The sequence below is a fragment of the Grammomys surdaster genome, unplaced genomic scaffold (genome assembly GCF_004785775.1).
Source record: "Grammomys surdaster isolate TR1022 unplaced genomic scaffold, NIH_TR_1.0 138, whole genome shotgun sequence".
NCBI lineage: Eukaryota > Metazoa > Chordata > Mammalia > Rodentia > Muridae > Grammomys > Grammomys surdaster.
In genome coordinates, this window is record NW_021604596.1 from 5,574,854 (window position 1) to 5,590,489 (window position 15,636).

The window sequence follows — 15,636 nt, forward strand, 5'->3', positions numbered from 1 at the left end:
CTTCCTTCCTTCCTTCCTTCCTTCCTTCCTTCCTTCCTTCCTTCCTTCCTTCCTTTTTCCTTTCTTTCCTTTATTGTGAACCAATGATGATACTGTAGCCTTAATACAAAAGAAGAATTCCAGAAGGAAACAATAGTAAAGACTAGATTATATAGAACTCCACTTCAGATCCTCAAGTTTGTATGTTCATGATCTTTCATGCCAGAAGTACTGTCTACTACACAATTTATGGCAGCACTAACAATAAACTGCAAACCTAAACTTTTGATGTAATTCATATGCTTTTATGTGTATTCTGCTGCCCTGTGAAAATATTATCCAAGAAAACAATCTAGTCCTTCTATTTATAATTAACAAAGCATTATACCTTTGACCCCTACGTCCTTCCTGAGTTTAATCAGTTGCCATAAAAGATAGTATCAGAAGAAAAAATCAGTGATTATTAAAGGATTATTATTATGACAGAACCTACTTTCTATTTATAATAATAGTTTTTAAGGAGTTGTAATAGGAAATTTTTACAGACTACAGATATTCCAATACAATTTAGGGCAACATAATACTTTCCCGCTAACCTAAACAAATTATCTAGAAAAAAATCAAATTATATGTTCATTTATGGACATCATGGAACAATTTTGGTATGTTAAATTTCTTTTGGAAAAATTGAGAGTCATTGACTGAATTTAAAATCATGAAGAAGTTAGCAATGACCTGGAAAAACCTTCAGAACTAGATGGACCCAACTTTGAGAGAGTAAAAGTTCTCAAATTAGTTGGCAGAAAATACACATTGACCGTGTACTTTAGAATATTTTATAATATAAAGTTTTAATAATGAGGTGTGGATATACATGTGCGTTTATGTGTGTGTTGGTTGGTACATAATATGTGTGCATGTGTGTGTGTGTGATTACAGGTGCATATGTCCATATGTGTAAGTGCATACCTGTCTCTGTGTATGGTATCTGTGTATGTGTGTGCACATGTGTGTATGAATGTCTATTCTGTCTCTCTCTCATATATATGCCATAGTGGCACAAACGTCATGGAAGTTGCCAACCAGTTTCTGATTGGTCTATTTAAGGCCTTTCCAAATGATGAAATTTATGAGTGGTACCATTACTGAGTCCAAGTATCTGTGATTAGAGTGGTTTTCTCACTCTTCAACAAGGCATCACACAATTCCATAACAAATGATATACATTAATTATTGAAAATTCTGTCATAGATAAGAACATGATGCTGGACATAAGAATCTCTATTCCATTTGGTATTAGCATGCCTAGCAAGTGACAGAAGTCATTACCTCAGGTCTCACAGCCTAGGAAAACCCCACAAGCCTCAGAAACAGCATACTGATACATGAGCAGCAGTCCTGGCCTCTTGTTTCTGCCCAGTCTCTATGTGTTCAGATGGCTCTGTCTCCAAACTTTTTAAGGCAAATTTATTTTCTTGATATCTTAAATTTTTGTTGCATGAAAATCTGTGAATTCGCATTTTGCATAGGTTTCTCTGGCTGTGAATGAAAAAAAATACAGAATACAAATTTTCAGCTAGTACATGAAAAGGTACTGTATGTCATTCGCTTTCATTGCTATTTATACAAATCCATTGGTAGTTTATGAGTCTCTCTCTCTCTCTCTCTCTCTCTCTCTCTCTCTCTCTCTCTCTCTTTCTCTCGGTGTGTGTCTGTCTCTCTCTCTCTCTGTGTGTGTGTGTTTAGATTAGAATTCCATCAAGTATGTTCTTCTTCAGGAGCCATCTCCTTTGGTATTTGAGATGGATCATCTTACTTGTACCTGGGCTGCCCGTGAATGGATGCAGAGTCCTAGGGAGACATCTGTCTGTTCCTCCCCAGCCTTGGGATTGCAAGTATATGTCACCCACCCTGTATTTTACCTACATGCTAGGATCCAACTCGAGTTCTCATGCTTGTGAGGCATGTACTATTGCCCCATGAGGGCAGATTTTAAATTCAAATTCTGTTGTTTTGGAAAGGCTCAGACTCTTCATGTCTAACAGGCTCTGCAAACAGACACTGCTGTGATGGGACCTACTTACATAAGCCTGACTCAGCATTAGTAGTCATCACACAAATCAAAGAAATGTAAATTAAAACTAAAGTGGCTCCACTATAAGGCTGCCTCTGGTTAAGCCGATGAAAATCAATTTTCTCTCGTATTTGCAAGGATTCCATGGAACAGACACTTTATTCCATTATTGATAGGAAAACAAAATCAATGATTTAATGTATTTTTAGTGTCTACTGAAGAGCAACATAGGTAAACTCAATCTAGCGATTGTAAGCTTCCATACATACCATAAAACACACACACACACACACACACACACACACACACAAATAGAAAATGGCCATTATTAATCAGGATAAGTATTTTCAAAGGATGCTGTTGAAGATGAGACATCATCTGTCTGAATTACTCTTAAACTAGAAGAAGCTAAATGTCCTTTAGCAAAACAAAGCAAATATAACTTATTGAACACACATGTAATGAAATACAACAGTCACGAAACTAAACTAAGTACAACTAAAAACAGAAATGGTAACCTTCAGGGAGAGTGTTATCTATGTAGGAGCTCCTGTTCATAAAGCATCATGTGATCAGCAGCATTAGAAATGAGGAAAAGGTTTGTGCCTGTTTCTGTCTGCCCCAGCATTTAAAAAAAATGTTCTGCTTTTACTCTGTGAATCCCTTTTGCTAAATTGTGATTCTTGTGATTTATTCTCATCTCTGTATTTGTTTTTAAATGTATTTATATCTTTTTTCATTTATAACTTGGTCATCTAAAGCTGCAAATGGAACTCTTGAGAACTCTAAAGCATGAGGTACCCAAAAAAGCAAACCCTAATTCCAGGATTATTTTAAGAATGATGTGACATTAGGATTTTTTAGTTTTCTTTCTTTTGTGCCATCAGTATTTTTTTTAAGGCAAGGTAGCTTATTCATCTTACTGCTGTGATCTCTGAATTTATAAACAAATGTTTGTGAAATATTTAATAGGATTACATAAATTTATATAATTTCACACACGCTAGAACATGTTCTTGCATGGCATTTTATTTATTTTTATTTAAATATTCAATTATAAGTCTAAAGGATTAAAAGATCTTCATGTCAGTTCTTTTGTTTGAGAAAGTCCTCTTCATTTTCTGTCTAAGGCTCCATACCTGTGGGGAGGTGTCTAAAGAAGGCTCTTATAACCTGGTCCAGTTGAGGTTCCCATTCAAAGAGCTGGACTGAAGAAACTTTCTGAAGTTTCTCCCATCTTCAGTGCTTGAAATTTAGATACATGTTTCAATTTCTCTGAGTGTTATATCAGATAGAGTTTGAAACATCTCAGAGACAAGGTTAGAAAAGTAACCATGTCCCTAACTGCAGAATAGTGTTTATACATTCAAAAATGTACCTATAACATTTTAAAATGCCACATATAAATTATTGAAAATTCTTCCATAGGTGAGAACATGATGTTGGACATAAGAATTTGATATTGAAGTATCTAACAGGTGGTAGAAGTCATTATCCTGGAACTCACAGCTTCAGGCTAATTTGACAAGCATCAGCAACGATAGAGCAATACATGAACTGTGGGGAAAATTAAAAAAGGCCCGCCACAGCGGCGCAAGCCCGCCGCCGTGGCGGGTCCCCACATCAGGGAGGGAGATCCTACGGTTCCAGCGGCCTGAGGGCCTTGGCGGCGGCAGCCCCAGTAACACGAGGAAGTCCTTGGTTCCAAAAAGGTTTATTGACATGACGGATAATAGATGGATCTAGGCGTACCCCCAAAAACTCAGGGCTGTCCCGAGTTATATAGGGAGGGAGAAAGGGGGAGGATCTGGGGGAGGAATGTTTAATTTGCTCTGCCCTCTGGCCTTCATTAGTATGTAAATCTCTAGGGCCTGAGGCCTATCGCCTGGGTGACTCTATGGAGATCTGTGACTGTTTTTCAGGATCCTAGGTGATGGGAGGGACCGAACTCCTGCCGGTTCTCATGAGGAATTCCACAGAGAATCTCGGGGTTCTAAGTACCTGCTCAACCATGACCCAGGATACCCTTATGCAGTCCCACAATGAACCATGCATCTGGGATCTGGTTTCACCTGCCCAGACAGCTGTGTAGTCACATCTCTCTGTTGGGGCTCCTGTGAGCAGTCCATAGTACAGGATAATTCTCTACAGTTCTAACAGAACACATAGATCTCATGAAGAAGGAAGACCAAAGTGTGGGTGCTTCTGACCTTCTTAGAAGGAGTAACAAAATACTCAAGGGAGAAAATATGATGACAAAGTGTGGGACAGAAACTGAAGGAGGGGTCGTCTGGAGACTGTTCTACCTGGATATCCATCCAATGTGCAGTCACCAAAGGTAGATGCTGATGTGGATGCCAGGAAGTACATACTGACAGGAGCCTGATACAGCTGTCTCCTTAAAGGTCTTTCAGAGCCTGACATAACAGAGGCAGATGCTCACAGCTAACCATTGAACTGATCATGAGGTTCCCAATGGAGGAGTTAGAGAGAAGACTGAAGGAGCTGAAAGGGTCTGTGGCTCCATGGGGAGAGCAACAATACCAACCAACCAGAGCTCCCAGGGTTTAAACCATCAGCCTGGGAGCACATAGGGAGGGATCCATGGCTCCAAATGTATATGTAGGGGAGGATGGCATAGGTGGGAAAGGAGGTCCTTGGTCCTGTGAAGGCTGGACGCCATGTGTAGGGGAATTTGATGGCAGGGAGGTGGGAGTGGGTGAGTGGATGGGTGGGGTTACACCCTCATATTAGCAGGAGGTGGGGAGATGGGATAGGGGCTTCCTGGGTGAAGGAGAAATGGGGAAAGGGGGTAGCATCTGAAATGTAAATAAAATATCCAATAAAATAATATACTTTCTCCTTATCCCTCTCCCTTTACCCCACTGCTCCTCTTCCTCTCCCTAACTCATCAGCTACCCTTCACCTTTATTTTTCTCTCCATCCTTCCTCTCTGATCTTCCTTCCAATCAAATGAAGCAGTTCAGTCTTCAGAATACCTGAATGTTTCCTCCTATTGGGAATACCCTTCCTGTACAAGTTATCCAGTTATCTCTCTTTCTTCAGCCAGTTCTTCAGTAGAGGACTCTCCATTTTGTGTATTAATTGGAGACCCAGCAGAGTATCTGAGTCATAGAAAATGTCTAATTAACATTTCTAAGTGAATGAGAATAATGGCTCATCTTCCCCTCATTTTCAAGTTTCTAGAATATTCTTTCCCTGCAATTTTAGTAATTGCACACAATTTGGGTTAACCGAAAATAATGCATCATTAGAAAGTCAAACTTGACAAGGAATGGAAAGAAATATTAAATCACTAACCAATAAAGGAAGCTCTGAGATGAACAAAAAGAAGTAAAAGTATATTCTGACTTCTTATCTGCTAAACAGCCCTTGGGAAGTGTCCTATCTATAACACCCCCTAATAGTTCCATGATATAAAAAGCAAGAAATCATATAAAGGGATTCATTCAACTTCATTGTTTGATAATTTTAGAGTCACTAGAGAAGGGTGAAAAAGTTTCTGTGGATTTAGCTTTGTAGATGTTACTTAGACCAAGCCTAGAAGTTTGTAAGGGCATGTTTTCTTCCAAAAGAGAAAATTATGAAAATGAAGTGTAGAGGGGTTCACGGGGACACAATTCCTAGGCTCATTGAACAGCTAATGTTATTAACACTCTTGTATGTTTTGTTTATTGGAAATATAATTTTATAAATATAATGTAAGTCATCACTATGGTTACCAGGTGATTTGTAAATGTTTATACCTAACTAAATAACAATTTGAAGTCCATCAACTTCTCAAACTGTCAGGCAGAAGGTTCCTAAGGAGTTTCCAAGAGTATGCTCAAAATAGAAACATAAGCTTTTTAATGAAGTAGTTTGAAAATGTTTGACTTCATCTCGGTTGATGGTCATGTAGAAAGGGTAGAGAGCCCAGTACGTCATCCCTGAGTCATTTTCATTCACTATTAGTAGTTTTTCTATTTTTAATGATGCCATTTTCTTTATTTTTGTAATATTCCTATTGTACGTACATATACAAATTAAGCTACTCTCTGGTATTTTACAATATGTGGCTTCTGGATTCTGCTGCTGGTCCTCTGGGTCAGTGTTACTGTTTTTCAAACATGCTTATCACTTTGATGTTACAGTCTATGTCTTTGTAGGTATCATAGAACCAACAGTGCCTTGATTGTTTCAGAGCTTACTTGATAATATTTAAGTGTCACTTTCCCCCAATTGTTGCCATAAACTTGTAAAGATTACCCTTTCAGAGTCTACATAAGAATATACCTGAGCCCATGAGACCTAACTTTGTTATCCCTCCCAGAAAATCTAGGATAGCCTTGCTTTAGAGTTTAATCTATCTGTAAGTAGGTTGATGAGACGATGAACTCATAAACCATTTCTTGACTCATGCCAGTGCTATGCAACAGTGTGAGGACACTTGACTAAATGTAATGTATAACCATATTCCCCAACATATATCCTGAGGTTATATTATGAGGTTTAAAGTTCTACTGTTGAGCATTTAGATAATGAGAGGACACAACCTAATTCCAAATAAACTGTATGATTCTCTGTGAAGGTTGTGGTATTAATTTATAAATATTTAAATGGGTCCATTATGGGAGGACATGAAGAGTCTATAGAGGGAGAGACACAAACTGAGCATCCTTCACTTGAACTACCTGAAAGGTGTACTACTTTTTTTTTTTGCACAGATTGTGACAAATTTTAGGAATAGAATATAAAAACATATATCTCATGATAGCCTAAATTTTGTTTTACATGCGATTTTCAATATCCCAGTGTTTGGGCTGACATCATGTATAGAAGTTTTCATCTATGAAAACATGCTGATGTTTGAAAAAAGTATGTAAATACACTACTATATGCTTATTAAACATATATAACATAGTATGTACATATAGTTATATTTTTATGCCAAAGAATTCAGTTGGAATAACTACATACAGGGGAATATAATCCTCTCAGATGTCACAGATTTCCAAATAAAATGTTCAGTTCTGGGTGTTGACTAGAAGTGTCCCAGAGAGCCACTAAACAATATAGTTTGTTATATGGCATTGCTCTTGGTTATTTACTAGAACTTGACAGTAAGACCTTATTGCTGTAGACACCAGACAGGTTGGTCTCAAAACTATGAAGAATTTAAGTTGTCACTGGCTAGGAAGCATCTTCTTAGCTGACATAGCTTTCATAGTACCAGAAAGTGCTATGAAGACTGCTTAGAAAAAAAAAGTTATCAACACTTTCAGCTAGTTGCAAACTCTGTGAGTAACAATAATGGTTGTTGCAGCAAAATATGCCTGTGCATGAAACAATGGCACAAATGTTATGGTTGTAACCATTTGCTTCGTGATAAAAATTAAGGTTCACTGTACAATAGGAAAGGCATGCCTCGTGCCATAGATCTGACCAAAAATTCATTAGAAGATCATAGGTCCTCGGAATAAGTCTATTTCAATTATTTTGCTGAACAGATATAGTATCAAACTTCCATCTAAACTCTTATCTCTCTATCCACAGATTAACACAGTACTCAGACATCATGAGAGAATTGTTCTTTGTGCCTTGCATGACACTTAACTTAGACATTTATAATTGATTAAAGTACAAAGAATAAATGCCAGGAGAGTGCTCAAGCATAACTAGGACATCTTTATCTCACTCCCCTATCCATGGCTCAAGAAACACCATAGAAAGGGAGGCAGAAACACTTAAGAACCAAGGTGTGTGGATACTAGAATGAAAAAGAATTTTGTTGACATGAAAGTACCACTATACTCATGAATGTACAGTATAGAATTGCCTGCACAAGGCCAATGTGTAAGATCAAGCCAATCAACATTTTAGCACAGAAGTGCGAGTGGCTTATCACTTCTGGTTAAAGGAGAGTCATTTTCATTAAGACTATGATCCCTGGCTGGCTTGCCATACTGCACTGGATGACCCTGTATCTCTGCACGGGTTGGAATCCATTGATTATAAGCAAACCAAAACAAAACACACCAAAACAAAAACAAACTAAAAAGTATAAAGAACAACAACAACAAAAAAACCAAAAACAAATGACATGAAGATAAAATGGGAGATGGAAGTTCATGTAGACCTAGAAGTAGTGATAAGAAGAAATAAGATCAAAATGCACTGTATGGTTATATAAAATTTTCAAATAGCAATATAATTAAACTTAATAAAATTTAAAAAATAAAACAGAATAAAAATTTCAGTTTACTAAATGACCTAATTAATTAAAAAACCTAATTTTATATTTACATGCATACATATCTACCAATATATAATATAAAAGGCACATGTGTGTCTGTAATGCTAAGTGTATTGTAAGCAATATTTATTTTCTTTTTTAAATTTTCTAAATTTTAAGAGCAAGAGGATAAATGGCTTCCACATACCTAATACATTATTTTCAAAATATTACACTGTATTTATTTAGTTTTTCTTATTTCATAGATGGTGGAAGTGAACAAACCTGAAGATTTTGTCAAGATTTTATACTACCTTGAGATCACGGAGGTATCAGTTAATATTTTTCTTCTGACTTGAGAACTTTTTAGTTACTGTTCAATTTTCTTTTTTTTTTTTTTACTGATTGTTTTTTATCTTAGACTCTTTATGTTTCTATCTTTGAAATGAACTTTCATTAATATTTTGAAAGCCACTTGAAATTAGAGCGTTAAAAGGTCTGATCATGAATTTGTGGATATAACATTAGAGTCTTCACAGAGTTACAATACATCTCTGACAGGGAGAGATGAGTGTGGACAGTCTGTGGAGGAATTTTCAAGGCCTAGAGGTGATAGGATATGGAACAAAGAGACAGACTTAAATAATGGCTTCACAATAGACAGCAGATGGGAATCTTGAGGGTACTGATTCAAGCTGGAAAATTGATAGACTAGAAGTAATGGATTCAATTTGGAGTAACATTAAAATCACTTTAAATAGCAGCAGGATGTGAGATATTTTTTAAGAGAAGCTGACTTAGGAACCCCGAGGGAGCAGAGTAACTCAGAATGCTCCAGAAATGAGCAAAACACCACTGTTCTTGATAAAATCAAAGATAAACAAATATGATTTAAAATAATATGAGTGTGTATATATTTTTAAAACACCATTGAAAATAGAATGAAAGAACCAAATGTAGATGATATGAATCACAAGATTATCTAAGTCAATATTGATTCATATTTACATGGGTGTGAAGTAACTTTCCTAAATGAATTATAATTGTTCTTTTAAAATATAATCATAAATTTTAAACAGTGAAAAAAATAGGAATCTGAATATGACCACTAATTAGATTTAGGATTAAAAGTGTAAAGGTATAAATTTTAGATTTATAATTCTACATTTAAAAATATAAACATACATTACAAATTTGGAAACAAACATGCTATGGGCCAAATTTCCCAGGTTATAAATTCTGTAACAAATTATCTAGAGCAGTGTAAAAACCTTCTTGGCCTGAAATAACTAGTAATGGTTTTAATAAGTTTGTCCCATAGTGCATGGTCCTGTTGGGAGGCATGGCCTTGTATAAAGAAGTATGTCACTGTGGGAGGTGGGCTTTGGAGGTCTTTTTCTATACTCAGGCCCCACCTATTGCAGAAGAGAGCATCCTCCTAGATACCAGAGGATGCCAGGCTTTCGTGCTGGTTTTCGATGAAGATGTAGAACCCTCACATCCTCCAGCACCATGTTGTTCTGTGTGTTGCCATGCCTCCTGCCATGATGACAATGAACTAAACTTCTCAAAGTATAATTCCGCCCCAATTAAATGTTGTCCTATAATTGGTCATGGTGACTCTTCACAGCATTGGAAGCCTCACAGTATTAATACTCAAGGTCCAGATTGGTATAGTGACCTCTCAAGGTTTCAGGCTTACCACAAGTCCTCTGGAGACTGAAGTACAACTCTCATGTGTTTGACATGGTACAGGAGAAGCACTTGACAAGCATGAGTCTCTGTAGTCACTCTGGGGGCAAGTAAAGTTTTTTTTTTGAATTTGTTCAGGGTGACAAGTTCCAACATCTTGCCAATATTTCTTTCCAGCTTTCATGAGTGGCAGATATATCTTTGCTTTGTCAACTTTGTTGTTTCCTGATTGTTGAACATTTTATCCTTCTTAGTTCTAAAGCTGACTGTAGGCTTGTTTCCTAAATGATATCCTACAACAAATCACTGCTTGCAGTTTTCCAAGGTAGAAGTTTAATTCAACATATAGGTCTTGGAGCATGTAATGACTAGGCAAGGTACATTGCCTATAAATCTGTCTGTATCTAAAATCCCTGCCACTCTCTTTTCTTCTATTTTTAAAATCCTCTTTTCCTTTGTGTTTTATTATTTTCTAGTTTATAAGAAAATCTTAAATGCATAGAAATCTGAAATTGTATTGCTATGAACAAGCACAGCATTTATAAAAGGTTCTGGAACATTGTAGGTTGCCACTTGCTTTCCCCCTCATACATGTGCATATACGTATGAATTGATAAAGTTTATCCACCTGTTAGAATTTCATGACTGCCTACATAGTTAAGATGTATTACGACCAACATGCTAGACCTCAGAGCAGAAGCATTTCTACTCATTCAGGGAAGCATACAACAATGAGTATAGTTGAATAGTTCAATTCTCAATGCTTCTGGGCACTTTACAGTGATAAAAATGCTATCTGATTTCCCTTTTATCCACATTGTAGATCAGTTCAGCTCTGCCAGTTTAGCAGGTAACTGATAATTAGGATATGATGTATGGACCACTAATATTTTTTTAATATCTACTGACTTATCTCTGGCTCTTTCTGTGGTAGAGCTCCTGTCTCCTTAGGGTCATGAGGCTCATGAAAATAGGCTGACATATCAATATTTTCATCAGCTCTTTGTTTTTATTTTAGGATTATATGTGAAGATTTAGATTTTTCTCCCAGGTGCTATTCTCCTGCAAAAGAATAAAATAATTTTACTCTTATGTTTGTGGATAGGGTGGAATACCCAAGAACATGAAAGAAGGTGGAGGCGTCAGCTAAAATCAAGTAAGAATTGACCTTGAACATACATTTGGAATTGTAGAAAAGCTTGAATTGAATTAAAATCCCTGACAGTAGCTTGTCAACAAGAGAAAGGGAAGGCAGTAGAGAAGGAGCAGAGGAGAGGATCAAATAGGCTGGGGAATATGCATAGTAAGAAGGTCTTTAGTGAGAAATGAGAAAGTTAATGACTGTCCTAATATGTCTTATTTGTACATAGCATGTACCTGTCAGAACTTACTGTCAAATTGAGCAGGGGCAAAAGTTTGGAGTGTGTCTTCAAATGAAGAAGATATGTAGTAAAGTCTTCCTCATCCTCAACTAGAACTTCTAGGGGCTCTAGATCGTTTACTGCCCCTTAAACTATACTTCATAAAATACTGACAATTATTTTGAAGTGCCATTATAAGAGATGATTTTAGAAATCACAGGACTCAAACTTTCTTTACCTACTTTTGTTTCTAAATTAGCAGTATCTTGGAAAATGTTACATTTCATCTTTTCTAATCAATTTCTCATCTGATTGATGAAAGATGCAATCCTCTGTTGTATTCATCATCTTACATCATATTCATATCTTAATTAAGATAAAAAATATCCATCCAAAACCCATATTCCTGCCTCTCCCTCTTGTTCTGTCATGAAAGTCACCAGCTTTCATGTCTACTTTAGGAGATATCAAAGAGCACTTGATTTTGTTCTCATCATTTGCTTCAAAACCAGGTTAGATACTACCCTTTAGAATTTACAGAGTCTGCTTTCCTGTTCTGTAGATGACTGTAAAAGTGGTGACTGATCTTAGCATCAGCACTTTACTTTAAAGCCTTGAGACATCCTACTTTATTTTTTCCATTAATCAATTTATTTATTCACTTTATATCCCATTTGCAACCTCCCATTCCTCCCAGTCTCCCCTCTCTGTTAGCCCCTCCCCCTATTCCCGGCCTCTACTTTGCTGAGTACCAACTCACCCTGGCACAACAAGTCACTGCAGGACTGGGCATATCCTCTCCCACTGAGGCCAGACAAAGCAACCCAGTAAGGAGAACAAAATTGACAGGCAGGCAACAAAGTCAAGGATAACCCGTTTCAGTTGTTGGTAGACCTGAATGAAGACCAAGGTACACATCTGTGACATATGTGTGGGGTCGCTTAGATCCAGCTCATGTATTATTCATTCTTTGGTTGGTAGTTCAGTCTCTGAGATGGCCCGCAGAATCCAAGTTAGTTGACTCAGTTGGTCTTCTTGTGGAGTCCCTATCCCCTCCTGGTCCCTCAATCCTTCCCCCAACTCTTCCACAAGATTCCATGAGCTTCATCTGATGTTTAGCTGTGGGTCACTGTATGTGTTTTGGTCAGCTTCTGGGTGGAGCCTCCCAGAGGAGTGTTATGCTAGACCCCTGTTTACAAGCCTAGGTAATAAAGTATCATTAATATTCTCAAGAATTAGTTCTTGCTCATGAGATAGGTCTGAAGTTTGACCAGTCATTTAATTATCATCATGTCCCAGGCTTACACCTATCAATTGTATGAAGTTGGAGCTAGTTCTTTGTTCTTATCTTCTGAGAGCACTGTCCTTTCTCCAATACCTTAGACTCATGAGGATGATTAATTACTATTTAGTATTCTGTCTGATCTCCCTAATGAAGCACTTAGTCTCAAAGAAACAAACAGACTCCTATTGTCCAAACCAGGATTTTTGAGACATTATTCTTTTGGAGTACATGTCATAATAACTTTGTTTACCTTGTCATTAGAATACTGAGGATAGGAAGTCAGTATGCAATTTCAGGAATCCCTTGCAGTCTTTTGAGCTTGAATATTGGCCTTTGGAAAATTATTAATATATCTTTGACAACATTTTCCTTTTTTAAAAACAGACATGATATGAACATTACCTACCTCATAAATGTTTCATTAAGATTAAATAAACCAATGCAGAGAAAGCACTTGAAATGGAGCTAATTAACTGTGAACATTGGAGATATGAAGTATTATGTGGCCATCAGTTTAGGCTGCTGTGTGGACTTAATTGTAAATTATTCTCCTCAATTTATGTTAAGCCTCTGTCTTTAATATAACTGCATTTCTAGGCAGTGCACATAAGAAGGCATTAGATAAAAAATGAGGTCAAAGGGTGGGACCTTCATTCAACAGACCTGGTATCTTTCTCGGATAGTGAGAAACACCAGGGACATTTCCGTCTGTGTTTTTAGCTATCACTTCAGGTGAGGACACAGAAAGACAGAATGATAGTATCATTCTGATAAGACCTCTGTTTTGGCTTTTAGAGTTCTTAAGTGTCTAGTCAGTACTACTCTGTTTATGCCAATATAAGCTGTATAGCTCAGAATTCTTAGAGCATTTCTCATGAGTGATACAGATGTGTGTCTACTCTACCTTGACTAATGCCTGACACAGTCAATACTTGCTGGTAATCTCTGCTTAGAAACTTCTCTTTGCTTCTTGCATTTGCTTCTTAACCTGGTGTGCTAAGAATGACTCTCTGGGGGGTAAGAAGCATGTGACTCATGCACTACATTTTCAAATTTCATTTCCTTGTGTGAGGAACAAATGTCTTCCAGGCTGATCTTTTTATAGTTTGAATGTGTGGTGCCAATTTCAACATTTCAACAAATTTTAGAAATTTTCTTCAATTGCAAAATAGAACAAATTGTGTGTTTTACTATGGTACTTTTATAATTAGGAAGCTGTAAGTTCTTCTGTCACTGGCAGATGGCAGCCCTGTGCTAAAAAGATGAAAGAAGAAAAGTTAGGTCTGAATCCAAAGTTGCAGACCCTGTACTTTGTATTCGTTCCTGAGCAGATTCATGTAACCAAAAGTTTATTGTGTAACTTTTGTCATAGTTCAACAACACTTACTGTTCTTAAGTAAAATAGACAATCCACACTACTTCCTAACCCACAAACTGTACAGTGATAATGATTCAGAATATGAAGATTCAAACTCATAACTTTGTTATTTTGCTTGGTACCTAGTAATCTCTGAGAGCAGTCAGTCTGAACATAATAGTTACCTAAATTGAAAAATAAGGAATAGAAATTTTTGTATGAAACCTCATAACAGACCAACTTAATGAATGCTGGAAACATAGTTTTTTAAACCTTCCTATCCTTATTTTAAAGACAGGGTTGGTTCTAACCTGTTCAGAGTATTCTTTTTATAGAGAATGACAAGTAGAGAAATGTTTATCCATGTGCCTTTGACCAAGAAGCTACTTTACACTATAGTTAATCACACTTGTGAAAATGTAAAAGTAAAGTTTTACATTTCTTTTTAAGGCACTGTATACTTTATCTGGTAACACGTACATTTCTAACTAATATCTCTTTATAATATGTCTTAATTGGAGTAAGCATTACATAATCAGGATTTAAATTTTTTTATGATACAAGGTCAAATGATTCCTTCTTTACAATACTTATTTGAGATTGTATTTCATTTTCATGTCATACTTAAGAAAAATAATGAATACAGATAAATAACTTGCCTGTGTCTGATAAGCTGCAAATAGAAGGGTCAGATTTAGAACTTGTATTTTCTGTGGCAAAAGGAGTTAGAATATTATGGAAATATCTTAAGGCATTGAGCCTTAGGTGAGTAAAATTATGCTACTTAAATAAAATGCTTGTATTACCTACTACATAACTGTACCGTAGGATGCTTTGGAGATAAATGCCATTACTATATGTTGATGCTAAGTCTCTTGTTGACTGTAATTCAATATAAATGAAAGATCACATATATGGTTCTATTCTACAAGGGTTTGTATCTGCTCCTTGGCTTGGAAATTGGCAAGCTGCACTTTAAACTTCCTACTAGCATCTTAGCACTTTAATTTCTACAGATGGAATAATCCAGAACAGTGGTTCAAAAGCACAAAGAAAGATCTTCAAACTGTGTGCCTCTTTCTCAAGCCATGGGATAGCTTTTAGATGCAGGTTGTGTATTTAACCTGAGCTACAGACACACACACACACACACACACACACACACACACACACACACACACACATGTTCTCTGGGTGTATACATGTTTTGGTTAGGAACACATGGGTTTTCAGGAAGAGTTCTTTGCAGATCTTCATGTATTCTAAAGCACATTGGACGCATACTGGAGGGCATTGTTCAACATCTTTGCTTATTACTGAAAAGAACTGGAATTGGAGCTCACTGGAGAAGTTGTAAGAAGTTGAAGTTGGGAGCTGGCTATAATGTTGTAGCACAGCATATAGTGCTAAAGATTTCAAAGTAAAGACTTAGCTCTCGAGAATGATGAAGGCATGCAGTTATCATCTTCCTTTTCCATCACTGATTGCCTCCACATTATGGGATTCTGTAGAGAAGAAAGCTTGTATACTTTAGTTAACATATCTAGCCCTTGATGAAATTAAAGCACGCCTTGCCTTCTCCAGCTAGGAAATGGAATAGTATAAGGAGAGAGAGAGAGAGAGAGAGAGAGAGAGAGAGAGAGAGAGAGAGAG